Source organism: Thermobia domestica, chromosome 17 (genome assembly GCF_964235325.1).
Source record: "Thermobia domestica chromosome 17, izTheDome1.hap1.1, whole genome shotgun sequence".
Taxonomy (NCBI): Eukaryota; Metazoa; Arthropoda; class Insecta; order Zygentoma; family Lepismatidae; genus Thermobia; species Thermobia domestica.
This window is the reverse complement of record NC_137470.1, coordinates 133,838,709-133,866,409: the sequence shown is the minus strand read 5'-3', so window position 1 is coordinate 133,866,409 and position 27,701 is coordinate 133,838,709. Positions and strand designations below refer to the sequence as shown.

The 27,701-nt window shown below is 37.6% G+C and overlaps 1 long non-coding RNA gene across 1 annotated transcript; it reads left to right on the top strand.

Moving 5' to 3' along the window:
• The first annotated feature begins 184 nt into the window (after positions 1-184).
• LOC145673724 (uncharacterized) lies at positions 185-27,701 on the top strand. Its single transcript, XR_014128792.1, has 2 exons — positions 185-313; positions 27,169-27,701. It is a non-coding gene; the product is annotated as an uncharacterized LOC145673724 (long non-coding RNA).

Here is a 27,701-nt window from a genome sequence, read left to right as displayed (position 1 = left end):
CACACCTTCGGTGATCACAAAGCGGAGATGTATAAATATACTACCACAATTTAAAGTGATCTTTATATGTTACGTATTTTCTTTCTGGAAGAAACAACAGCTATTGTTAAGCGACTGGCAACATGAATTCAGATTTAAACAAAACGAAATTTTTGTTTTTTATTTTCTTTTCACTTATTATGTGAAAGATTAAACATATTACCACTATTTCATTTCAGTGTGGTGGTTAATCTTGTAATTGTCATACTTATTTATACGTGAAGAAGTCAAGAGAATTTGAATTGTTTTGAGAGTTCGTGGTAATAGTTTAAACGTATGCACTCATATTAAGTATATAATAGATTAGTATACTTAGATGAAACCTTTAGTGAAGCATCCCTAATAACACTAATTATTTTCTTACTAGTTTAGTTTCTTTCCTCTAAACGTAGTTATTCCATACAAAATATCTGACAATTGTTTCTAAAAAAGAATTCTTTATTTAAAGATTACAAAATATAATTATCATCCCTCCAAAAGATTCTGCTTTAATAACTATGCTTTCTTTTATTCCCCGTTCACATTTACATTCTCGTCACCCACCTCTTGTATATCTACACTGGAGTCATAGGTTCCATTTGTCCCTTTTAACTTTTTCAGTTGGCACAATTCTTCTCGTTGGTAACATCATTATTTGAGTTTTTTTAAAATCATTTGCAATAAATAAGTAATGAGAGGGCAATTTCACATGGAACTGTTTAACTCATAACTCAAAATTCTGAACTGAATTTAAGAGTGAACATATTTGAAAAATAATTTAATTCACTGATTATCATTGCGGAATTATTATTGTAGTTATTTTGTTTCTCTGCAGCTGAGTCTGCTTTGTGGTGTTTCAACAAGTTGTCATTTAACCACATTAAATTTTTGAACAAAAGTGCTTCAGAAAGTAAAGAAAAATTGTTGCCATATCAAGGAAGGTTCTTTGCGTCTTATTTACTTATAAATATTTAAGATCCATACCTTAAGATGGATCTACATTCACCAAATACAACTTTTAGAAAGTAATGTAATAGTGATGGGCTATGGATTTTCTTTAAATACTATATATTTTAAAAGTTTGAAAGCAGAAAGTAGGGAACTGAAGACTATATATTATTTAAAAAGTCTTATTGATTTTTGCTGGTGATTGATTATACAGTATTTACTTTGAGAGCGGCCATATTATTTATCTAAGCAAATATATTGAAACATTCTAAAATAATAAACACTAATTCTACACAACCGTGAAAATTCAAAGTGCATTTTGGGGCTTACGCGAAAAAAAAAATCGAAGCTATGGTCTTCGCAGTGTATAAAGTGCTCGCAAATATCACAGTCTCAAAGCAAATTTAGTCACTTGTTAGTTAAAATTTATACATTTCAGATATGGCGTGCTCAGTCCATAAGGGAATGAAGTAAATATTTGTTCATTCTGGACATAGTTCGTATTTGAGGTTGGTTTAAAGGGACAAGTTTTGCCGACAGATGTGACTATAGTCCTCATATCTCTCTCATGTACGTTTTACCTTTCAAGAAATTCACGATTTGTCTTACAAATTTCAAACTACAGACTTCAAATTTTTATAGAAGGAAGTTCATAACCGATTGAACGCAACGATCTGTGCTGATTTTTATTTGGTCTTTTCTTCATTGTTGAAATTGGATATCCAAATCTTTAACAATGTACTGTTTCAACAATGAAGAAAATATATACAGGATTTCAACTATATATATACAGGGTGTTTCAAAACAACACCGACAACGTCTGGGAGATGATGAGATGACACCAAGATAAGACAAAAAGTGTAGACAACTTGGGTGCACAAATGCTTTCTTTCAGAGTTATAGGCTGCCGAAAACATGAAAGAATCAACTATGGGACCTATCGTAGTCAGGTCAAGACTTCACTTAGAAACTAGTATGAGCCCTATCCAAATATCCAGATTTCAGAATCCTGCGGTACTCAAGCAACAATTTCTATAGAGGGAGTTGGCTACTGGCATATAAATTGAAATGCTTAAAAATTAGTTCTTATAAATTGAAATGCTTAAAAAGAAAGCATTTGTGCACCCAGGTTGTCTATACTTTCTGTCTTATCTTGGTGTCAGAAATCACCTCCCAAAAACGTTGTAGGTGTTGTTATGAAACATCCTGGATATATATATTGATATGTTGTACCAAATTTCACAGAAGTAAATCCCCACGCTGAGCGGGTTTGCATATCCAGGCTCCTAACTATGAAAATATTTACGATCACTCCAACCCCAATCATTTCACAGATTCAACCTGTTGTATAAAAGTTATTAGGACATAAAATTGAATGTAATTTATACGAAAAACCCTTTTATGCATTGCAAGATCTGTAACGTCCAAATATTCACCACAAACTTATAGTTGTATCGACATAAACAAAACAAAAAAGTGTGGAGCAGGAAACCACTTTACAACACAAATGTCAAAAGGGGTCACTGAAGACATACGAACTGGTCGAGCGGTTTGGGTGACTAGTCTGTCAATCAGAAGTTTATGTGTTCAAACCCTGTAGAAAATATTCGTTTTGTTTTTTTCTTAAAAGTGTGTTCCTATTTTCATCAGAGGACTGAGAACATTTCTTTGAATAAATCTTTGGAAACTACTTTTCTCTCAAATTCGATTAGAAGCGAACATTATATGAATTGCTAATCTAAAATCCACAGCTGAGAACAAAATATTAAGTATGTTCAATATGTCATTATTATCCTTTGATTTGTAATTAAAAACTAATTATAAGCATTGTCGATTTCAGAAGATTCTCCCCGGTAATGGTCAAGATATGAATGAGAAAAAACTGATAAAACATTATTAGTCTACTTTGAGCATGATCGAAAATAACTTATGGCCACGAAGGGGAAATTTATGTCGACAGGGTCTCAAATTCTCCGACGGGTCATGACCTGAAATTATCATTGTTTGAAAGGTTCCCTTAACAAATAGAATATTATATTTATTTCTCCTTCTACGTTTTGAAATGGAAAAATCATAATTTTAAATAGAATTATAATACGATAAGCATAAAGTTTTATACAACTAATGAAGTAAATATCCTTGTGTAAGTTATCGATTTCTATTCGGATTAAAACTCGAATATTCGTTTGCATCACACTTTAAAGTAAATCCTCTCTATATATAGTTCCTACTGGAAAACATGTTTAACTCCAATTACTTAATCAATATTTTTAATAATATATTTTTATTGTAATACTCTTACTATTCAATGTTGTATGCACTTAATTTCCCAAAGCAAAACCTCACAAATGTATAATTGACTAGTAAATATTATCAAATAAATTATCATTTAGTTTACGTAAACATTGCATCGCCTGATTTGAAACTTCGTATTTTAAATAATAATAATAATAATAATAATAATAATAATAATAATAATAATAATAATAATAATAGTAGTAGTAGTAGTAGTAGTAGTAATAAAATCATAGCCACATCTTTATCAGAATTTCAGGCTTAGTCAATAAATGAATTCAACATAGTCTCTATTCGAAGCTCTATTTAATCGAATCAGATAGAAATACGAAGAGGAACTTTGAGAACAGATAAAAGAAAAATGTTACTTTGGTGGGTTTGGAAGTAACTTTTGAGTTAGTTTTTTTTTTTTTTTTGCAAATTACAGACAAATGCCTTGGACACTTTTTTCTTTTCTTTAAGTTAACTGATTCACCGAACGTATCTGACATATGAGTAACTTGTCTCTATATTCTACTCGGTTATACACGTTTTACAATCTTTTCCATTAACCTTGAACGACAAGAACACGAACACAAAAACATCCACATAGGTATGACAGTTAAAATTCCTAACCTCCCCCACGGGGAATCGAACCCGGGACCACATACACCTGAGGCACACGTGCTAGCCACTAGACCAGCGGGAAGAGCAAATAAAATGTATTTTGTAGTGTCTGAAGTTTATAGCTATTTCACCCTGTTGTAGTATGTCTATTGATTTTTTAATGTTTACCGTATTCGTTACTTTGAGGAATGATATATATTATTGATATAGGTTTTATTACATATTCGGCCATAAATATTATATAAATTATCAGAATTATTCATGATCTTCCATGGAAATTCACTGGTGCATGCACAGTAGACAGACAGTGTAATTGGAAGATGAGTTCAACAGAGATTATAGGGCTATATTCCGCCGATTATATTTTATTTAATAACTATTTAGAAGAGATAACGAAAACGAGTCTACATAATGAAGATGGAATTTCCGTAGAAGATAGAATGGTGAGGTGTATACGGTTTGGGGTTGATATGGTTGTTGTTGTAGAATCTAAAAAGAAAATTAATAAGATGTAGAAAACTTGAGAAAGGCTTATGAAGAATATGGGATGAAAATAAATGTTAGAAAGACAAAATCCATGGTGATTGAAACGAAGCGATCGGTGTGAAATATAGAAGTAGGAGCGGGAAAAAACAACAAGTGATTAGTTTTCGATATCTGAGTACTATTACTAGTGATGATATGACATGCGAACGTGAAATAAAAGCAAGGATAGAAATGGCGAAAAGAGCCTTTAGGATGGAGGAAATAGTATTTTGAGGGGACCACGAATAGAGTTGTAAAGAGAAAGACTCATAAAATGCTTCGTTTACTGTATTTTACTGTATTTATAGGACATAAACATGGACGAAACTGTAGAAACTCTTAAGAAGGAACTGTATCATGAGGGATGTGCTAGAGGGTATGGTGGCAGGGAAGAGAGGGAGAGGACGAATTAGACTATATAGAAACAGAATTAGGCTATTGGCGATATCAAAACAGAAAAATCGTATGTGAAGATGGAGAGGTTAACAGAAGATCGTGGAGCATGGCAGCTTCTCAGCTGCGGTAAGTGACCCGCTGGTAATGGCGGAATACTTCTGATATAATGATACTGATGATGCACAGTAGGAACAGAAATATCCACTTTACTGTCATTGCTAATACAAATCACAATGCAAATTTCTACAGATTGTCAAAATACCTCGCTCTAAAAGCTGTAGAAAACTATCTGTTACTATGCGAAGGAAAATCATAGGTCGAGCAACAATTAGACAAATTGCCATTCAGATAGCTAGGGGTATGAGCTGTGACGAGAAAACAGTGAAGAAATTGATTTAGCGGTATGAAGAAGGTAGTGAATATTTCACATCTTGGCCAAGAAGTAGGAGACCAATAATAATAATAATAATAATAATAATAATAATAATAATAATAATAATAATAATAATAATAATAATAATAATAATAATAATAATAATAATACTCATCATCATCATCATCATCATCCCAGGAATTTATATTTATTTCCAGCAAAACTTTTGAATACCCTCCTAGTGCAATATGATGTTTTTGTAAAACGGCAATTATAAAATTGTCAAGCTGAATTTGAAAGTCATAATAAGTAGTGCTTTATTTATTTATTGCACAATTCTTTTATGCCAGTAGCTTTCGCCACCTTACTCGCTCTTCATGCTTACTCAGGAGGAAGCTGCAGGTCCCTAGGTTGGGAACTACTGCTTTCCACCAAGGAATTCCGACAGCCTGTTAGAAATTTGCGTTCTGACCAACATCAGAAAATTGTGTTCTTCTGTTTCTACTGCGCATGCACCAGTGAATTTCCATGGAAGATCATGAATAATTCTGATAATTTATATAATATTTATGGCCGAATATGTAATAAAACCTATATCAATAATATATATCATTCCTCAAAGTAACGAATACGGTAAACATTAAAAAATCAATAGACATACTACAATAGGGTGAAATAGCTATAAACTTCAGACACTACAAAATACATTTTATTTGCTCTTCCCGCTGGTCTAGTGGCTAGCACGTGTGCCTCAGGTGTATGTGGTCCCGGGTTCGATTCCCCTTGGGGGAAGTTAGGAATTTTAACTGTCATACCTATGTGGATGTTTTTGTGTTCGTGTTCTTGTCGTTCAAGGTTAATGGAAAAGATTGTAAAACGTGTAAAACCGAGTAGAAAATAGACAAGTTACTCATATGTCAGATATGTTCGGTGAATCAGTTAACTTAAAGAAAAGAAAAAAGTGTCCAAGGCATTTGTCTGTAATTGTAAAAAAAAAAAAAAAAAAAAAACTCTTAAAAGTTACTTCCAAACCCACCAAAGTAACATTTTTCTTTTACCTGTTCTCGAAGTTCCTCTTCGTATTTCTATCTGATTCGATTAAATAGAGCTTCGAATAGAGACTATGTTGAATTCATTTATTGACTAAGCCTGAAATTCTGATAAAGATATGGCTATGATTTTACTACTACTACTACTACTACTATTATTATTATTATTATTATTATTATTATTATTATTATTATTATTATTATTTAAAATACGAAGTTTCAAATCAGGCGATGCAATGTTTACGTAAACTAAATGATAATTTATTTGATAATATTTACTAGTCAATTATACATTTGTGTGGTTTTGCTTTGGGAAATTAAGTGCATACAACATTGAATAGTAAGAATATTACAATAAAAATATATTATTAAAAATATTGATTAAGTAATTGGAGTTAAACATGCTTTCCAGTAGGAACTATATATAGAGAGGATTTACTTTAAAGTGTGATGCAAACGAATATTCGAGTTTTAATCCAAATAGAAATCGATAACTTACACAAGGATATTTACTTCATTAGTTGTATAAATCTTTATGCTTATCGTATTATAATTCTATTTAAAATTATGATTTTTCCATTTCAAAACGTAGAAGGAGAAATAAATATAATATTCTATTTGTTAAGGATACCTTTCAAACAGTGAAGATTTCAGGGCATGACCTGTCGGAGAATTTGAGATCCTGTCGACATAAATTTCCCCTTCGTGGCCATAAGTTATCTTCGATCATGCTCAAATGGACTAATAATGTTTTATCAGTTTTTTCTCATTCATGTCTTGACCATTACCGGGGGAGAATCTTCTGAAATTGTCAATGCTTATCAGTGGCGTATTTAGGGGGGTGGCTTCCGGGCTTAAGCCCCCCCCCGAAATCTTACTTAGTATAGTAAAGTAAATGAGATATCTTGCAGAATTTTCACATTACCAGGCAAAGCCCCTCCCGAAAGTTAGCAAAGCCCCTCCCGAAACAAAATCGTAAATACGCCACTGATGCTTATAATTAGTTTTTCACTACAAATCAAAGGATAATAATGACATATTGAACATACTTAATATTTTGTTCTCAGCTGTGGATGTTAGATTTGCAATTCATATAATGTTCGCTTCTAATCGAATTTGAGAGAAAAGTAGTTTCCAAAGATTTATTCAAAGAAATGTTCTCAGTCCTCTGATGAAAATAGGAACACACTTTTAAGAAAAAAACAAAACAAATATTTTCTACAGGGTTTGAACACATAAACTTCTGATTGACAGACTAGTCACCCAAACCGCTCGACCAGTTCGTATGCCTTCAATGACCTCTTTTGACTTTTGTGTAAAGTGGTTTCCTGCTCCACACTTTTTTTTTTATTTTGTTTGTTTGTTTATGTCGATACAACTACAAGTTTGTGGTGAATATTTGGACGTTACAGGTCTTGCAATGCATAAAAGGGTTTTTCGTATAAATTACATTCAATTTTATGTCCTAATAACTTTTATACAACAGGTTGAATCTGTGAAATGATTGGGGTTGGAGTGATCGTAAATATTTTCATAGTTAGGAGCCTGGATATGCAAACCCGCTTAGCGTGGGGATTTACTTATGTGAAATTTGGTACAGTCACGAATATTAATAAATGGAGGTTGAAGCCATAAGATATAATGGCTTCAGCCTCCATTTATTAATGTTCGTGACTGTACACCTGACGCACGAATCATTTTTCGAAATGTTCCCCCTTGACCTTGATGAAGGCACGAAGTCTGCCCGGCCACTGGTCAATGCCATTACGCACCACGTCCATGGGAAAATTGTTCACTGCTGGGGTCAAGGATTGTTTCATGCTGTCGACAGATGGATTCCGATTTTGGCAGACCTTTGCCTGATGGACGGCCCAAAGTTTGTAGTCCAACGGATTAAGGTTCGTGCTGCTACAAGGCCAATCAGCGGTAGAAATGAAGTCGGGGACATTTCGTGCCAGCCAGTCCTGGGTTGTTTTCGCTTTGTGGCCTGGAGTGGAATCCTGCTAAAAGGTCCACCGTTCTCCAGGGAGCATGGTAGCACACAGTGGTTTCCCTATAGGTGTTATTACTGTGTCCTGGTACACTTTGGCAGATGTTTTAACACCTTGTTCGCAAAAATGCAGCTGGGTTGTGCCTGAGTAGCTCACTCCCCACCAAACCATCACCGAGGCAGGATGATATGCCTCTAATCCCTTGGAGTTGCCTCAGCAGCTGCAGTAGATGACGTGGCATACACACGGTCTTTTTGGACATTGTAGGCCTGCTCAATTGTGAACATCTTTTCGTTAGTGAACAGAATATTTCTGTGCAGATTGTTGGCGTAACGCCGCAACAGTCTCTTTGATTTAAGGACACTCTGTGACATTAATGTTCGGATCAGAAAGTGACCAGTCCGCCAATTATACGCCCGTATATGTAGATCACTCCTGAGCAAACGGGACATGGAATTTCTGCTGATGTTCATCTCAGCAGCCATCACACTTTGTGTTCGAACAGGATTTCTTCGAATTCTTGCTGCGACTGCTTTCTGGACCTGCGGTTTTCGTACCATTCGTGGTCTGCCACTCCTTGCACGGTCAGCTCCACTCCAGTCTCGGTGTATCGCTGTACGGCGCAATACACGAATCTCTTGCTGATTTGTAGGGCTTTCAGGAGGTTGAAAAATCTCACCTGTTGTCTTCACGACCTTGTGTAGTGCAATTACAGCTACACGATTTTCGTAATCGCCCCATTCCATCAGAACTCAGTACAATATCAACGTATGTCATGAACAGTCAAACACACACTACATGCATCTTCCGCTTTATACACAGATGGCAGCACTGTGCCACTCCTCATGCCTACAGCGCCACTCCAAACTTTGTGACAGTATTTATGATTATGTAGATACTATTTGCGTGAGGAAAACAATTGATAGTGAAGTCGACTGACTGACATTATCAGAGTTGGCAATGATGCCATTGATAGAATCTTGATGTTAACACTTACATTAAACAATTAATTCCTATAAATCAATTGACCAAATGAAATTTAATTCAAATGCCAAAGAGAGGGCGTAACCCTCTACTGGCTGGGAGTAGGAACTTATTTTATAAAGATAAAGCAATAAGATGAATAAAACTTTCAATGTTACCCTATTCCCGTACCACAAAAAAAAAAAAAAAAAAATTAATTCAAACATACATAATCACTCAGAATTCCGAATCGTTCAACGATTTACAGGTCTGAATTCGATTTCTAACGCTCTCTGAGCATTCACTAGTATTTTTGATCATTTAGGGAGGATTGTTCTGTAACAGACAATCAACATCTTCTTGCAGTCCGTATTGCTGACTCAAGTGGGAGCCCATGGCCATCATCATATTCGTCTTCTCATCTCTTTTGTGGAGGGCCAGTGCTCGCAGTGACCGACATCTCCGCGAGGACGTATTGCTGCCTCAAGTGAGAGCCACAGTGGGCTTCCTCTCGATCATCCTCTTCGCCGAAGTATTTTGCGCCCATCTGGATGGCGTCGGGTGGCCATCCGGGACTACCACAACAACCTCCTGGGCCGTGTCTGAACCTCACGTCAGTGGGCCAGGGGACTGACCGAAGGCATACATCTGCTTCAAAAGGCAAAAATTCTGGTAGATCCCGATCACGCACACCGGACAAACATCTCACTTCTTCAACTCAGCCACCGCCTAAGCGTCATCATACTGTTAGTGAATCCGAGCAGTCTGTTTCATCCATGAACCTCGACGACGCTAATGAATTTCCGACACTACTGGATTCTACCAAACCTCGTCTTCATTCATTCTTGCTTACCAACTTTGATCCCAAATTTGAGAATACCAAACTGGCTTTTCAACAACTCATAAAATATCTACCACGCGCCTCAGTCGCTTAAATTGTTCATACACGCAATGGGATAATCTTCAAGTCATACGATTCATCATTCTTGACCACTATACGAAACAAATGCAGTTTCGAAAATTTTGGCAAACATGCAGAAATGAAGCGACTTGAATCAAAGGCATTCAAACAGGCACCACCTCCACGAAGACCCCCAGCTCTTTCAGTTGCCATTAGGGGGGTGGATCCTACCCTGACAGACGATGAGATTCAGGAAGAACTCACTCAAGAGGGGCACTCTATACTTAAGTGCATACGCATTAAAAACGACCATGGAGCCACATACATGGTACGAGTCCTTACTAATTCCGAAACCACCATCGATGACTTGCTAACTTATGGCGCCTTCATAAAGGAAGCATCGCGTCGAGCCATCAAAATCACCTCCTCGTTTACCATTGCGATGCGAGCGCTGTCAAGCGTACAACTCCCACCCGACTTCAAAATGTACGCAACCTAGCAAATGTGGATACTGTAGCGGTGCCCACGATACTAAGGCATGCACCAACTTAGCTAAACCACCTAAATGCTCTACATGTCCAGAGCAGCATCCGACGTACAGTTATCGACGCAAAGCGAAACCTACAGCTGAGCCTCTCACCCCGGAACTAACGGTTCCTTTGCGACCTGTTTTACCGCCAACCCAGCAAGCTCTACCACCAGCAGCTACCGATGAACCTATTACTCTCCAAAAATTACTATCTTTTTTCACTATCGCTATGCAAAACATTCATCCTTTTCTTCGCCAACAAATTCTCGGGGTGGTCAATCACTCTGCTCGCCTGATCTTTAAATGTTCCTTTCAAGCTACCTATTCTGGTCCACACGTGTATTTTCATGTCACTCCACTCGAAGAACATGCCTCCGCAGAAACTTCCAACCCTTCTACTGCACCGTAATCATGGGTATTTCGCTCTTATTTGTTAATATTAGATCCGTCGCTACACACTATACCCTTTTCGAACAGCTTCTCTTATAAGAATCTATTCAAGCCTTCCTCATTAACGAAACTCACCTCAGACCAGCTATGTCTTTTAAAATACCTAGATATACATTACTACGTTGTGATTCTACGGTAGCAGCACGCCGAGTAAATGGGGGAGTGGCTGTTGGCTTTCATCCTTCCATTAGTCATCGCCAATACCACCCTGCCTTACATAACATACCGGAGCACCTCATTATCACCCTCTATTTTCACTCACTTTATGTCACTATAGCCACCATATATGTGCGCCCTGGACACCAAATCCCCCTCTCCTTTTTTCAGTATATCTCTAATAACTTTAAATATTATATCATTATGGCAGATATTAATATTCATAGCCGTTCAGATAACCAGAAACAACGTTTCCTTAACTTCATCACCAGTCATACCACAGGCCATATCTTTGACATACCAAAACCTACCCGACCTATCACTGAAACCACACCAGACGTAGTGATTTCATCTGTCAACCTTTCCCAACGATGTACTCTCGAGGTACTAGATTCCATTGGTAGCGATCATCTACCCATCAAACTTCACATTGATCAACCACAGCCTCATACTCCTCGAACCTTACCAGAATCTCGGCGTGTCCCACGTTCTGACCAAGCAAAATGGGAACATTATCGCTCAACAATCACTGCCGATTTAGCCAATCTTGAGCCGCCTACCACAGAAGATGATCTGTATAATTGCATTTCTGATATCACCTACTCTATCCGTCATGCGTCCGAACTTCATATACCAACCACTGAAATCTCCCGGTTCCAACCACGAATACCACCAAGTTATTTACCTCTTATACACCGCTCCCGCGCATTTTTCCGAGAGTTTCAGCGCACTGGGAACTTGGAAGCTCTGCAACATCATCGCAAACTCCAGCGCACAGTCCGAAACTATGTTAAGGCATATAAACTCCGGACCTGGGTAAAGACTTGCAACACCTTGGCAGAAACTTCGCACCCAACTAAGCACTGGAAACGCTTTAATCTGCCGACGGGCAAGCTTACCAGGACGCCTTATCCATTGCTTATTAATGACTGTCCGCTACAAACAGATGAAGATAAAGCGAACGCTTTTGCCGACCACCTGCAAACTACATTCACTCCCTTTCCACCAGATTTTCCCCGGAGGCATCCCACGGACATCTTGAACCTATCAGCACCTTACTTACAACCGAGTGAAACTCATAGTCTTCCCGACAATAATCCTCTCACCGCTCCTATCTCTACTGACGATATTTCGTCTGTCGTGAATCGCAAGCGTAATACAGCTCCTGGTTTGGATCGGATAACTTATCGCCACATCAAAGAAGCACCATACTGTCTTCTTCTTCTTCTTTCTTATGTCTATACATTTATACTTGGTACCGGCTACTTCCCCTCAGACTGGAAAACATCCTCTACTTTAATGTTTCTGAAACCTAACAAACCTCCAGATTCTGTTGCATCTTACCGACCCTTACAGCTAACCTCCGTATTTAGCAAGATTCTCGAGCGCATCATCGTCTCCAGACTTCATCTCCATCTCTCTACCCATAATTTGCTTCCTGTGCATCAGGCTGGATTTAGACCTAATTTAGCATCAATGATCAACTGCTCAGACTCTTAAATCTCATTACCAATCATTATAATACTGCTCGACCATCTTGTTTCATCCTTTTCGATCTCGAAAAAGCTTTTGATAAAGTTTGGCATTTTGCTCTTCTGTTCAAGCTACATCGCTTCCGACTTCCGCTTTCTTATCTCCGATTCATATTTCACTTTCTTTCTAACCGAATCTCTTATGTAACCATCAATAGCTCCTTCTCTCATCCGATTTTTATTCACTCTGGTGTACCCCAAGGCTCTGCTCTCTCACCCCTACTATATCTTCTGTTTGTAGCTGACATGCCGGCACTTCCTCTCAATGTGCACACTTTTCAATATGCTGATGACACTGCTTTTCTCTGTACAGCCCGAACCATTCAACAGATTAATTCCTCTCTCAGCATAGCGATTGACTCCTTCTTTCGATGGTGCAATAAGTGGCGACTCCACATAAACTCCACTAAGACGCAGGCAATTGTCTTTATTCCACCTCGCAAGCGCTCTCGAGTACAGAAAAATCCGAATCTCCTTAACATCAGTGTCGACGGTATACGAATTCAACCCACTAAACAGGTCACTTACCTCGGTCTCACTATCGACCATCATCTAACTTGGCGCCCACATCTTAAAGAAATCACTCGCAAGGCCTATAATCGTTTAAACCTTCTTAAACGTCTTATTGGTACCACATGGGCATTACAGCCTTCTACAGTACTCAATACCTACAAGATATTTTTGCGCCCCGTCTTAACATATGGACATCCCGCCTGGGTTAGTGCATTACCTTACTTCTACAACAAATTAAAAGTGCTCGAACGACATGCTTTTCGTCTAGCCTACCGAATCAAGCTTCCGAGTCCAACGCAGGAGCTGTATGACCGCATAACGTTTCCTACCCTACTTCATCACATCGAAAAATTAAGGCTCAGGTTCATTACTACCCGTTTTCAGCAACGGCACCTTCTACATGTGGACACGATGGATATCTATCGCAACTACGATCTGGGTTATAATTTCATCACCTGTCCTTTATCTCTGCTCTTCTCCCTTTATCTCAAAACTCTTCCACCTGATCACCCCGACCATTTTGTCGCATCTGCCTATTCTTCCGATCATCTTCCCCATCATGTTTCACCCACATTTACTGCACTGTAAATCCATTGAACTAACAGGGCTTCACATGTCTTCATCACTGTCCAGAGTAGCCCCTGGACAAGAAGATAACCAGCATTCGTCCTTTTAACAAATTGTTTGTGTTTGTCCTGTGAAGTGCACCTCACCATCATCTTTTTTTCCCTGCCCTAATGATTATGATCACAAGATCATAATGTCCAAATGTTTACCGCAATATTATGCAATAAAGATATAATATAATAAAGTGCTATCCGTATAAAAGATATTCCAGATTTCCTCAGCATCCCATAGACCGGCTCCAATCTCCTTTCTGCACCAGTACTTTCACCTCTCACCCCGGATAGAGGGCGTAACCCTCGCAAAGGAGCTAGCCTTCGGCTAGCAAATAAAATTCAGTGTTATATATACATATCCCTTAGACCAGCTCCAATATCCTCACTGACCCACTCATTTAACCTCGTAACCCGGATAGAGGGTGTAACCCTCGCAAGGGAGCTAGCCTTCGGCTAGCAATTAAAAATAAAAAAAATAATTCAAATTATTTCTTATTATCACTTCTGTACCTAGATAGGAGTACACTTAAAACATTTATTTCAACCTGAAAATATATTTTGACAGCACTTTACACGCGAGTACGATAATATATAAAACATAATATATGGGACTTTCAGAGCACAAGGAAATCAAGTCCAATTACTAAATCGCGGGAAAAAGAGACATCAATAATATACGGTACGCTTAAATGCATTAAAAATGACATCTATTTTTTAATTACAAGATTTATTTACACTATCTAGAAATGAATCCTTTAAGCTCTGAAACAAGAGTCAGTTAGAGAACTCAAGGTTGGTTTAAAGGGACAAGTTGTCCCGATAGATGTCACTACAGTCTTCGTCTCTCTCTCATGTATATTTTATCTTTCAAGAAAATTCACAATTTGTCTTACAAATTTCAAACTACAGACATCAAATTTTTATAGAAGGAACTTCATAACCTATCGAAGGCAACACTTTAACGAGCGAATAATAAATATCACTTTCATGCATGAGTTAACTCGGTAATCCCACTTTTTTACTTTATGCATTACGCAGGTAAATGTAAATAACAGACAATAATGTGATTTATTGCGATTTTTACTTGCGCGGTGTCAAATTACACAGTTTATACCACTTAGCATCACAGTGCAAGAGTCGTCAAAACGACGTTCGGTGCCAATCTCAGCAAACAATAATATGGTATGGAAGAATGGGAAGCAATATTATTTAGTTATAGAGATGTTCTCGGAATATCAGCCAGGTGAAGTCCGACGATAGAGCCGACATTTGAAGAACTGACATCGTTCTCATCTTCAGGACAATTTATACTGAGACCAGTTCGTGTGTACTATATATAGGAGAGGCAAGTGGGAAGGGCTTAAGAATCCTTGTGTCTTATTGTTCGGTCTATAGCTTGACACTGATGGGTCGTATTCATATATGATTTCTTTATGACTGGTGTCCATGTTTGGCTGAGTTGAAATCCTGTATCCCTGTTGATATTGATGAGTTCTTGTAGTATTGCAAGAGATTCTTTAATTATCCTTTCCCAGTGTTTGAGCTCTTTGAAATAATTTAGTGTCTGAAAATAAAACTCTATGTCCTTCCGTTATACTGTGTTCCGCCAGGGCTGATTTCTCCGTATAAAACAGCTTGATGTATCTCTCATGTTCCTTGCATCGATGTTCTATTGTTCGTCCTGTTTGTCCTATGTAAGTAAGCTTTCCCGCATCCGCAAGGAATGCAGAATACCCCTGGAGTTTTAAGACCCAAACCATCTTTAATTGGACGGAGTAGTTTTCTGGTATTTGATGGCGGTCTGTGTATAGTTTTGATGTTGTGTTTCTTTATGATTCTTGCAATTTTTCCACATAGTTTCCCAGTGTAGGGCAGGACTGCAATGTTGACTGGAACTTCAGATTCTGTGGTGGTCTTTTTAGTGGAAAAGGCCCTTTTTTAGGACCAATCGAATGTCATCTTCCTTGTATCCATTCTGCAGTAAGATCTTCTTGAGATGCAAGTTCTCTGGAGAAGCTTTCTTGGTTAGAGATGGCTTTTGCTCTAAGCGAAAGCGTGCTGATGACTGTATTGCGCTGTGATTTATGGTGAAAGCTGTTTCCATTAAGATAAAGGTCAGTGTGGGTACTTTTTTGTAAACACTGTGGCCCAGACTTCCATCAGGTTTGCGAAGAATGAGGATGTCTAGAAATGGTATGCAGCTTTCTGTTTCTATTTCCATGGTAAACTTAATGTTGCTGTGTTGATTGTTGAGAAATTCAAGGAACGAGTGTTGATTGTCCTTAACACTAAATAATATTAAGAATTAAAGCTTTCCTGGCGGCGAATATTATAGAGATATTCTTGGGATATCAACCAGGTGAAATCCGACGATAGAGCCGACGTTTCAAGAACTGACATCATTCTCGTCTTCAGGGCGATTATACTGAGACTAATTCGTGTGTACTATATATATGAAAGGTAAATGGAGGGATTAAGAATCCGTGTCTCTGATTGGATGGTCTATAGCTTGCAGTTGATGCACTGCAATTATTCCTTGAATTTCTCAACAATCAACACAGCAACATCAAGTTTACCATAGAAATAGAAAAAGAAGGCTGCATACCATTTTTAACATCCTTATTCGTCATAAACCTGATGGAACTCTGGGCCACAGTGTTTCCAGAAAAAGTACCCACACCGACCTGTATCTTAATGGAAACAGCTTTCACCATAAATCACAGCGCAATACAGTCATCAGCACGCTTTCACTTAGAGCAAAAACCATCTCTAACCAAGAAAGCTTCTCCAGAGAACTTGCACATCTTAAGAAGACCTTACTGCGGAATGGATACAAGGAAGACAACATTCGATTGGTCCAAAAAAGGACCTTTTCCAGTAAAAAGACCATGACAGAATCTTAAGATTCAGTCAACATTGCAGTCCTGCCCTACACTAAGAAACTATCTGGAAAAATTGCAAGAATCATGAAGAGACAAAACATCAAAACCATACACAGACCGCCATCAATTATCAGAAAACTATTCCGTCCAATTAAGGATGGTTTGGGTCTTAAAACTCCAGGAGTATACTGCATCCCCTGCCAATGCGGGACTGACTGATATCCCGAAAACACCTCTATAATATTCGCTGTCAGAAAGCTTCAATTCTTAATATTATTTATTGCTAGGCACAAGACTATTCTACACTTTTAACTTATCCTTCTCTGTGAGCTACAAGCAGGTCGCTTGCATCTCAATTGATTTTTAATTAGAAATGGCTGATATCGCAAACAGAAACACAAATAATCACTATATTCACTCTCAAAGCCATGAGAAAACATATCTGAACATGGTAATTAATTATAATACCTCCCAGCTCTTTCCGATTGGAGTATACCTTTGTACACAGATAAGTACCTGGCGAAGACTGGTACAATTACTCCGCTGGCACTCGTTTATTAACACAAGTCCGACATATTAGGGGTGTTTTGGAACAGCAACAAAATATCAATACAATGGCAACATTTAACACAATTTTAGCCCAACCGCAGCCAATACCAGACGATATATTCTACGTCATAAAATAAATTTCATTAGTAACATGAATTTGATTGAAGGTCCATCAAACTATTAAATGAAAATTACATGAAATAATATTATGCTGTTATAATTCAGCAAACGATGAAAAAGATCAACTAGTACGGAAAGAATACTTAGACTTCTATGATATTAAACAGTCAAAAATAATTTTTGGCTAGGTAAATAATTTTCGGTGCTACATAAATTTAAAATATATTCTTATTTTACAAGTACCTTTACACCAACTATTGGTTTTTATTGTCAGAATCATTGCATTTCTGTTCCTTTTCATAGTCCGGTGTTAGTAATTTCAAAAGTACAGTCTTCTTAAATACTTGCGGTATGCTTTTGAAGAAAGACTACATTGCAATCTGGACCTCAATATCTGTTGTTACTCCATCACTATCCATTTTTCTTTATAGTTGTCCTTAATCTGCTCTACCGGCGCTGTAGGTGATAAACTGTGTTGAACGCAATATGGAACCTTACAACGTTGCTTCGTTATTATATCTATTGTATACTTACACACAGAAAAACCTGGAGTGTAAAAATCAAGACACTTTCTTTGCACGTCTACTGATCGGAAACTAGTTAAGGAAACATTTTTGGAGAAGCGTTATGGTGCTACAACGAGTTGTACTACGTGTCTTCATCGTTGTCTAATTGCGTCGTGGTATTGTTTGTTAATACAAGCACTACAGACAGTGCATCTGGGAGAGCATTTGAAAAGTTACGGACAGTAGGCCTACAACAATCGTTAAATACGACTGATTTATAAAATTTGTTTTCAATAGTTATAGATCTTAAAAAAGCATTTAATATGTTATCTCTGTCACGTGAGAGAGTATCGAAGCTTTAACTAGTTAAGCAACAAGATGCACTAATTCATCTATGCATCCTGGAGCTATTCAGAAAGCAAAGATAATAATTATGTATTATTTAGTATTTTAATTTACTGTTAACTATGCTTATCACGAAAAAGTATATGAATATTACAAAGGTAACCAAGAAATTTCTGTTGCTTTTTCACCCACCGCCTTTGAACATCAATATGTCACCTAAGGCGTACCTGGAAGATCAAATATAGTCCCCATGAACATCGACGACCTTCAACCAACGTTCTGAAGGAACATGGATTCCATCGCAGTAGAACTTGGTGGACCGTGAAGCGAAGAAATTATCAAGTGCATTTTGCACCTCCAATAGGGATTTGAACTGGTATCCCCTAAGGTGATTGTCCAAGGAATGGAACAGGTGATAATCGGAAGGTGCAATATCGGAGGACTATGACGGATGCAATAGTGTTTCCCATCCAAGGCGTAGGATGGTGTCCCGAGTCATCCTAGCCACGTGGGGCTTCGCGTTGTGCTCTACCTGGAGGACCCCTTAGCGATTCAGAAGTGCTGACTCCAGAGTTTTGAGATTTCTTGAAAACGGCTCTACTGCCGACAGCACAGTTGCATTGATGCTCTGACCAGCTGGTAGCAGTTACCAATGCACAATGCCGCGAGCAGTACACCACACACACAGGAGGGTCTTCTTCTGGTGCAGTGCTGATTTCTACTGTTTTGGAACCGTTTCATGGGATGTTAAGCGATGATGGCGGTGTCCTGAAGCTTCGTACAGAACCCACTTCTCATCACATGTCAACACCCTTTACAGAAATGGCTCCTTCTTCAGACGAAACTGCAAAGAAACACAAGTGTCTGCTCACGTTGCCTTCTTGCCCGGAGTCAAATCATATGGGACACATCGACCCAACTTGTAGCGCTTCCCAAGTTGATGGAGATGCTGCCGAATGGTTTCTCCACTCACATTGAATTGTAGTCCCAGTTTTCCATATGTGCGGCCAGTGTTCTCGTCAATTTCTGCTTGAAGGTATTCATTTTGTATATGTATCGCTCTTCCGGCACGTGGTGCGTCTTCGAGTGTTTCGTCACAGTCCTTAAACTTGTTAAACCACCGATGCACTGTCCGCGTAGTCACAACACCCTCACCATAGGCCTTTCATATCTTCCGTAGTGGCGTTTGACCCCAATTTAACCTTCCGGTAGTCGCGCTTACCTCTGTCACACGAGTAGTCGCGCGTTGTACTTTTTACAACACCTACCATTAAACATGTTATTGACTTAATATATAATAATAAATCAATATAAAATATATAATATGTTAACATATAATAATGTATATGTAACTGATCGATTTTATTGAATGTGTTGTTTTGTATTCTCTTTTATATTTACTCTTTTGAATGTTACTATGGGGACACGATATAAATATGTTATGAACTTATGAATATATGAGTATTCATCACAAAATTTGAAGAATTTAACAATATTTATTATTTGTATATACAAAATTGTCAAATAGAAACTACAACCTCAAAAATATTTGTCATAGTGATTTACTAGTTTATCAGTTCTTACAATTCATCGGCTGCACCATTTAGTTCACCACATCTCAACCATATAGTTTGTTTCTGGATGTGTGTCTTGCATAGAAAACTAGTTAAGTTGTCACACTTTATAGGAACTTTTTTTGTCCTTCCACAGAGTCAGTAGGTACCTATTTTCTTAGTTGGAGGTTCATTTGAAGTAGAAGCTTGTTTCGCAGGTTCTCGTTTCTAGCGCTCCAAGTAAACAAAAATATCCTGAGGTAATTATTTTATTTGCGCTCTACTTGTCAGGTGCGCTTTCACTAGGACCATCGCAAGATGTTTGTGGAAAATCTTTCTTCCTGGAATGTTTCCACGATCACTGAAGGAAAGAATAACTAACATTTGTGCCAGCAATATTCATCAATACAAAGAAAAATTGCTTGAATGCATTGCCCTGTTATTCGGGACACATTATACGCTGCACACATTTTGTCACATATTCAAGAATGATCTCTGGTTTACCCGTAACTGGGTCAATAGTTTTCTTCTCACTGATAGATGAAACGAGGTTGACTGCATTGTTTACCTTTGTAACGTACGAAACAATTGTTTCTCATCGCTGAAACCAAATTCTGAGGTGCCCACTGCTCGCTGCTGTTTGGCAGAAATGATAGGGGAATTTTCGCCTTGTTCTTTTTCAAAGTACTAATCATAGTTACTTGTTTCGTTAGCATATCCTCAACTAGAGGTATACTAGTGCACCAATCGTCAATTGTCAGGCGTTTTGTATATAGACCTACCTCTTACTTCTGTTTTACTCCAAATATCCTTTTCACTGAACGACTATCATTTTCAATATTTTTATCAGTTAGGTCACTGTTGCTATCAAGCTCCAGGCTGCCACCATCGTCCTCTTCTTCAATACCCCGTGGAATATCACTCAGCCTTACAATTTTGGAAAACACACACACAAAAAATAAAGTATTTATTGAAATATTTGTTATCAAACAACTAACACAAGTGGTCGCGCGTTGTAAAAAGTACAACAAGGACTTTCCATCTCGGCCGAATGGGCGTCTGAGGACTGAACCGTGGCGTGGCAGGGACTGACTTCCGGTGGAGTGGTGAGGAGAAAGGGAAGGAAGGCATACATAACACAGCTAGCTTTCCCACTTAATCGAGTAGTGACATGCAGAAAACAATACAACACTGTTGTACTTTTTACAACAGCGCGACTGCCGGAAGATTAAACTTGTACAGCATACACGCCCTTATGACGCTATGTGGAGGTCCCATGTTCACGCTGTCCTTACGCAAGTTCATGGTGTACCTGAACTGCCACAAGCAGGTAGTAAGTTGGATATACTCACACCAACAACTGACCTTAGCTTTATCTCCATTCTCATTCAACTTATGTACGTTGTAAGGGCCAATGGAACACAGACCTCAACAAAAAGTGACAGAACTTTCTTGGTTATCTTCTTAAAATGTTGATGTCTTAGATGGTTTGGCACGCTGTTCTCATTGGAAGTAAACTTGCTGCGTTTAAAGTACTAGTTGCTGAACCTGTTATAGACCGACGCGAAAATTAGATGATAATTAGTTGTTAAATAACACTGTTCAACAACGAAAATGTAAATTGAACAAAATCAGCTAATTCTTATTGATTTTGTGGTGCTGATCACGAATTTGAAAGCTATTTTCGAATATTAGCTCTACTTTTCGTTTTACAGGCATGTCTAATAATAACGCTTTAAAAATAAATATATTCGCTTCGTTTGGGGTAAAATGTTACACTGATCCGGTAACACTGGTGAAACTATATGAACGCGTGGTTTCACTGTGTTCCTTATCTCAGTAGTGTTCTGCTATTGTTAGAAAAGACAGGTTAAGTGCAGTTATCAGCGTTTTGGGTGTGACGTTTGTGTAGTGCAGGACATAAAAATACAACTACAAGTACGCAAAAATACTGGTATTTCGAATGTATATTTTTAAATAGTTGTCGGAACTATTTCAAGTGACATTTTGAGGATTTCAATAAACAAAAATGCCGCGAAATTCTACAAACAGTGCGGATAGCTTCTGCTACGTGTGTGGGGAAGTGACATTTTCCTCACAAAAGCAGACTATAACACCACTAATAAGAAAAGCCTATCAATATTACTTTGGTTGTAAAATTGGAGACCAAGATAAATCTTGGGCACCCCACATTGTGTGTAACACTTGTGCCAGCAAACTAAGAAATTGGATTAATGAGAAGGGGCGCTCAATGCCTTTTGCAGTGCCCATGATTTGGAGGGAGCCAAGCGACCACATCAGAGACTGTTATTTTTGTATGGTTCCTTCCGTCAAGAAGGGAATTTCCATGAAGAAGAAGCGGGCCTTGATCTATGCTAACATTCCTTCTGCAATGCGCCCTGTTCCACATGGAGAAGAACTACCTGTTCCTGACCCACCTAAAGAACACGATCTTTTTTCTGATGATGATCAAGAAGTTGAAGCTCCTGAATCAAGTACTTCGAAGGACCCTACGTTTGTTGTAGAAGAACCTCCATGTGAACCACATAGACTTACTCAAGAGGAACTAAGTGATCTAATCAGAGACTTGGACCTCTCGAAACGCAAAGCCGAAATTTTAGCGTCACGCTTAAAGCAATAGAATTTATTGCAGGGAAATGTAAAATTTCAGTGTATCGGAATAGGGAGAAGATGTTCACTTCATTTTTTACTATGGAAGACACACTTGTGGCATGTACAGATGTCAATGATCTCATGAGGGCACTTAAAATTAATTACGAACCTACGGAGTGGAGGCTCTTCATAGATTCGTCCAAGGTGAGTTTAAAGGCAGTGCTTTTACATATTGGAAATGAACTTCCTTCAATTCCTGTAGGTTACGCAGTTCATATGAAGGAATCTTATGAAAACTTGAAACATTTACTTCAAGCCATTAAATATTACGATTTTCAGTGGCTCATTTGTGGTGACCTTAAAGTAATAGCACTGTTGCTAGGTATGTAGTTAGGGTATACAAAGTATTGTTGCTTTATATGTGAATGGGACAGTAGAGATCGTGGATCTCGTTACCGCAAAAGTGATTGGAGTACCAGAGAAACTCTTCAGCCGGGAGTGAAAAATGTACAGCATGAACCACTGGTAGATCGTAACCGAATTTTGCTTTCCCCTCTACATATTAAATTAGGTCTTATGAAAAGTTTCGTTAAGAGCATGAACCTAGAGGATGAGGCATATAAGTACCTAAGAGGACAATTCCTTCGATTAAGTGATGCCAAAGTTAAAGAGGGTGTTTTCATAGGGCCACAGATTAGGCAACTATTCAAAGATCACAAGTTGGACGAAATTCTCCAAGGTGAGGAGAGAGCTGCGTGGGAAAGCTTGAAGAGTGTTTGTTCACAGTTCTTGGGAAGACACCGAGCAACAAATTACAAACAACTGGTAGCAAAGTTGTTATTGTGCTACGAAAATCTTGGTTGCAATCTGTCTCTGAAACTCCACTTTCTTCATTCACATCTAGAATTCTTCCCCGAAGATTGTGGAGCAGTAAGCGACGAACATGGTGAGCGTTTCCATCAAGATATTGCAGCCATGGAGAAGAGATATGAGGGAAAGTGGAGTTCTAACATATTGGCCGACTACTGTTGGACTATTGCAAGGGATGCTCCAGATGTAACCTACAAAAGGCAAGCCAAGCGAAGACGCTCAAAATAAAATAAACATAATCCTGTACAAGGGATCACTTGAAACTTTTGTCTACATTGCAGTGTAGTTCTTGCACAAAAAGGTATTTGTACATATTTTTCATGTTTTGATGTTAATACTGATTTTTATTACGGAATTGTTAATGTTTAACTTGACCACGGTTACTTTATTTTCTGTATCGCTGTGAAACTGATATTTGCGCAATTTTGAAAAAGGAAATACAAGGGTATAGAAAGCTATAGGTTAGGGTACTTCTCAACTCCCCAGCTTATCACATCACAGTGAAATAGATAAAAAAAGTGAAATGTAGGTTTTTACAAGGATTTTGCTTAAATGTTCTATACAGCTACTGTTGTACAAGGGTTTTTTTTTCACAACCTGAGCTAAGAAAATTTTTCTATTATCATTTCTTTTCATATTATGCTTAAATGAATGTAAAAATCGCAGTTTCAAAGAATTTACATACTTTCGATCAAAATTTGTTGAACAGTGTAATTTATGATAATAATAGTAGAAGACTGGCAAATGTTTTTTTTTTTTCAAAACCACAATGACCAATAATAGAGTTGCTTGTTGTTTTAATGCGTGCCATTAACTGGTGCCAACCGTATCCTTATGCCACAAATAATCAAAATTAATTAGCGATATGATAGCAGTTCAAATTAGATGGATTCGTGGTAATTTAATTAAAATGCTACAGCATAATTAACACAAGTTTCATGGGGAGATAGGTAGTCTTATGTTGCCTCTTCACAATAAGGATCAAATATGGGATTTTCTTCCTACGACAATTGACCATGAGGTTTTGAGACATTTGTAGACACTCATACGGGATCAGACAAAGCAGTAAGTCACAGCGGGGTTTGTTTGACAATAGCAAGTGAAAGTACTTGTCACGAGTTTTGAATGAGTCCAAAATAAAAGCCACAATCGACCGGGAAGAAATCTTTCCCTAACTGCAAAGTTTACTTCAATTGTTTTCTATAATTAAGGAATAACAATTTGAGAAAGTTGTAATATAATTTGTTTATTATGAATATGTCATATGTATTGACTTGCATTCGGTATCAAGAAGCTAAGAAGCTGGTGATTCACGTACTTTAATCTCGGCAAACATTTTAAAAAAAATGCAGTTTCATATTGAAATGATGATAACTAACTACGAATTTATTAAACTGATATCGAGAAACCACGAATTAACAAAATTATAACAAGAATGCGTGCCAAAGTTAGTTCAACCACTTTCGATGACGAAGTGCTTCAAAGAATAGGTCTTTTTGCATTAGAAATAAACGTATACGAGTAAGCTACTCATATGAAGCACAGCTTATAACACCAATCCTGAAACAAATTTCACAGAGTTTTCAAACGGTATATGCCCGTTACGTGTTCGATATCCAGCCTTACAGTAAAGCGTACTAATACAAACCGATGTATCAGGAGATCTTAATTGGTTGACTGGTTGACTGAAGTTGAGTTTCGTTATCCTTTGGAATATGCAGAAAATTTTCATTGCTAGCTCCAAATCCAAGAAAGGCGACAAAACTGACTGTAATAATTATCGAGGCATTTCTCTTCTGTCAACATCCTATAAAATCCTTTCAAATATTCTGTTAGCAAGATTGACCCCATACGCAGATGAAATTATTGGAGATTATCAGTGCGGATTTAGACGAAATCGATCAACTATCGACCAAATATTTACCATTCGCCAAATACTCGAAAAGAAGTGGGAATACAATACCCCGGTACATCAACTATTTATTGATTTTAGAAAGGCTTACGACTCGGTTAGGAGAGAAACATTATACAACGTCCTTACAGAGCTTGGAATACCGAGAAAGCTAATTAGATTAATTAAGATATGTTTAAGTGAATCCCAAAGTAAAGTCCGGGTAGGAAAATTTTTGTCCACGAGATTCCACGTCGAAAATGGCCTGAAACAAGGAGATGCGTTGTCGCCATTATTATTTAACTTTGTGCTGGAATACGCCATAAGGAAAATCAAAGATAGCAACCAGGGCCTAGAGTTGAACGGCATTCACCAGGTTATGGCATATGCTGATGACGTAAATTTAATAGGGGATGATAGGAGAACAGTAGAAATAAATGCAGAGATCTTATTAAACGCTTGCAGGGACATGGGTTTAGAAGTAAATGCAGAGAAAACTAAATACATGGAAGTGCGTCGGGACCGGAATACGGCAAATTGTGGAGGCATTAAACTATTAAATAATACTTTTGATAAAGTGGATACTTTCAAATATATAGGATCAATATTAACAGACGAAAATCATATTCACGAAGAAATTAAATGTCGACTAAAAGCAGGGAATTCGTGTTACTATTCGGTTCAAAATCTCTTGTCGTCGCGAATTCTGTCGAGGAATTTGAAGCTTATAAAACGATAATCATGCCTGTTGTTGTGTATGGTTGCGAAACATGGTCGCTTACTCTGAGGGAAGAACATAGACTGAAAGTATTTGAGAACAGGATCCTGAGAAGAATATTCGGACCCAAGAGGAACGAGAATGGGGAATGGCGGAAGCTTCATAACGAGGAACTACATAGTTTATACGGTTTACCCAACATTGTTAGGGTCGTCAAGTCTAGGAGGCTTAGGTGGGCAGGTCATGTAGCTAGAATGGAAGAAAATAGAAACGTTTTCAAAGTCTTGATTGGTAGACCCATAGGAAAACGACCATTAGGAAGACCTACGCGCAGATGGGAGGATAATATTAAGATGGATCTCGCAGAGGTAGGAATACAAAGTAGAAACTGGATCCAATTAGCTAAGGATAGAAGTCAGTGGAGAGCTTTTGTGAACGCGGCACTGAACCTCCGGGTTCCATAGGCCATAGAGTTAGTTAGTTAGTTAGTTAGCTCCAAATTCTGCTGAAGTTACTTCACGTAGTTTCACCACGGTTCAAATAAAACATCCAAGGTTACACTAAACAGTGGATTCTCAATAATGATTTCTTTACCAGCTCCAATAGCGACTACTTATACCAGTGTTATTTGTGAACTGACCTCGCTGATGAAGTAGAAAGATTCTCCGAATTCACTGCTTCAGAAAAGGTTTCTTGAATACACCTGATTAGACCTGTGTTATTTATTATACCGGTGTAGAAAACTATATCCAGTGGTTTCAACATATTTTGGTAAATAAGATGCTGAAATTTGCTAGTAGACTCTTGATACATAATAAGCTGGTGACAAAATTTGACCCCTTTCGTTTCAAAATAGCTGGAAACAATTGCATGATTTCGTGTGCAGTGTACCGCGTTATACAGTATGCTGGATAGTTTTCAATGCTACGTTTCTTCTAAAATTTGAACAATTATCGAGTTTTCAATCAGAAAATGTTTAAAATTTTGATTGTTACACTATGTGTTCCCGATCGATTGATGCTATTGACTTGGGTTCATTTAAAAGTTTATGACGAGTTTCTTTGCTTACGATTATCAAATCAATACGATTTTGACCCACTACTCTGTTCGATCCGAAGTTAGTTAAATCACTGTTAGTAACGAGTGTATAATACGTTGGGTTACTTTCAAATTCATAATAGTAAAATATAATGTATTTAATAGAGATGGGAATGAACTTTATCAACTTCATAAATATTTTCAAATATATTTTCCAGATAACATATTCAGAAGCTATCATATTCTATTACCTGTGAACAGGATATCTTGATTGAAAGTAGGACAAAGTGGAAATGGCAGACTCACTTCAGGACAACGATGATGAATTCTTCCTACGAGTTGCTGGATTGGTGGCTGTAATACTTTTGCTGATTGTTTGTTCTCTTGGATGTTACATGTATCTACAGGCTATATTCTATAAGGAAAGACCTAAGGAGGCATTTAGCACCAAACCCATTTGTAACTGAAAAATCTGAAATTTGATGTTCTGTTCCAAACAAATTGAGTTAAACTTAATTATTGTTATACATTTACTTTTCTTGATTACAATTATGTAAATCTCTTAAATTTCAAATTTTGTTACTTTCAAGAATTGAGTTACCTCTAGCCAAACATTCCCAGAAACATTGTTTTCCTTATTACATTATCTGCATGTTTTCTCCCTTCTCTCTTTAAGAATATCTTATTATATATTGTAGTTCACTAGTATTAGCTTATAATAAAATGAGTAATAAATCAAGAAGTAATTGAA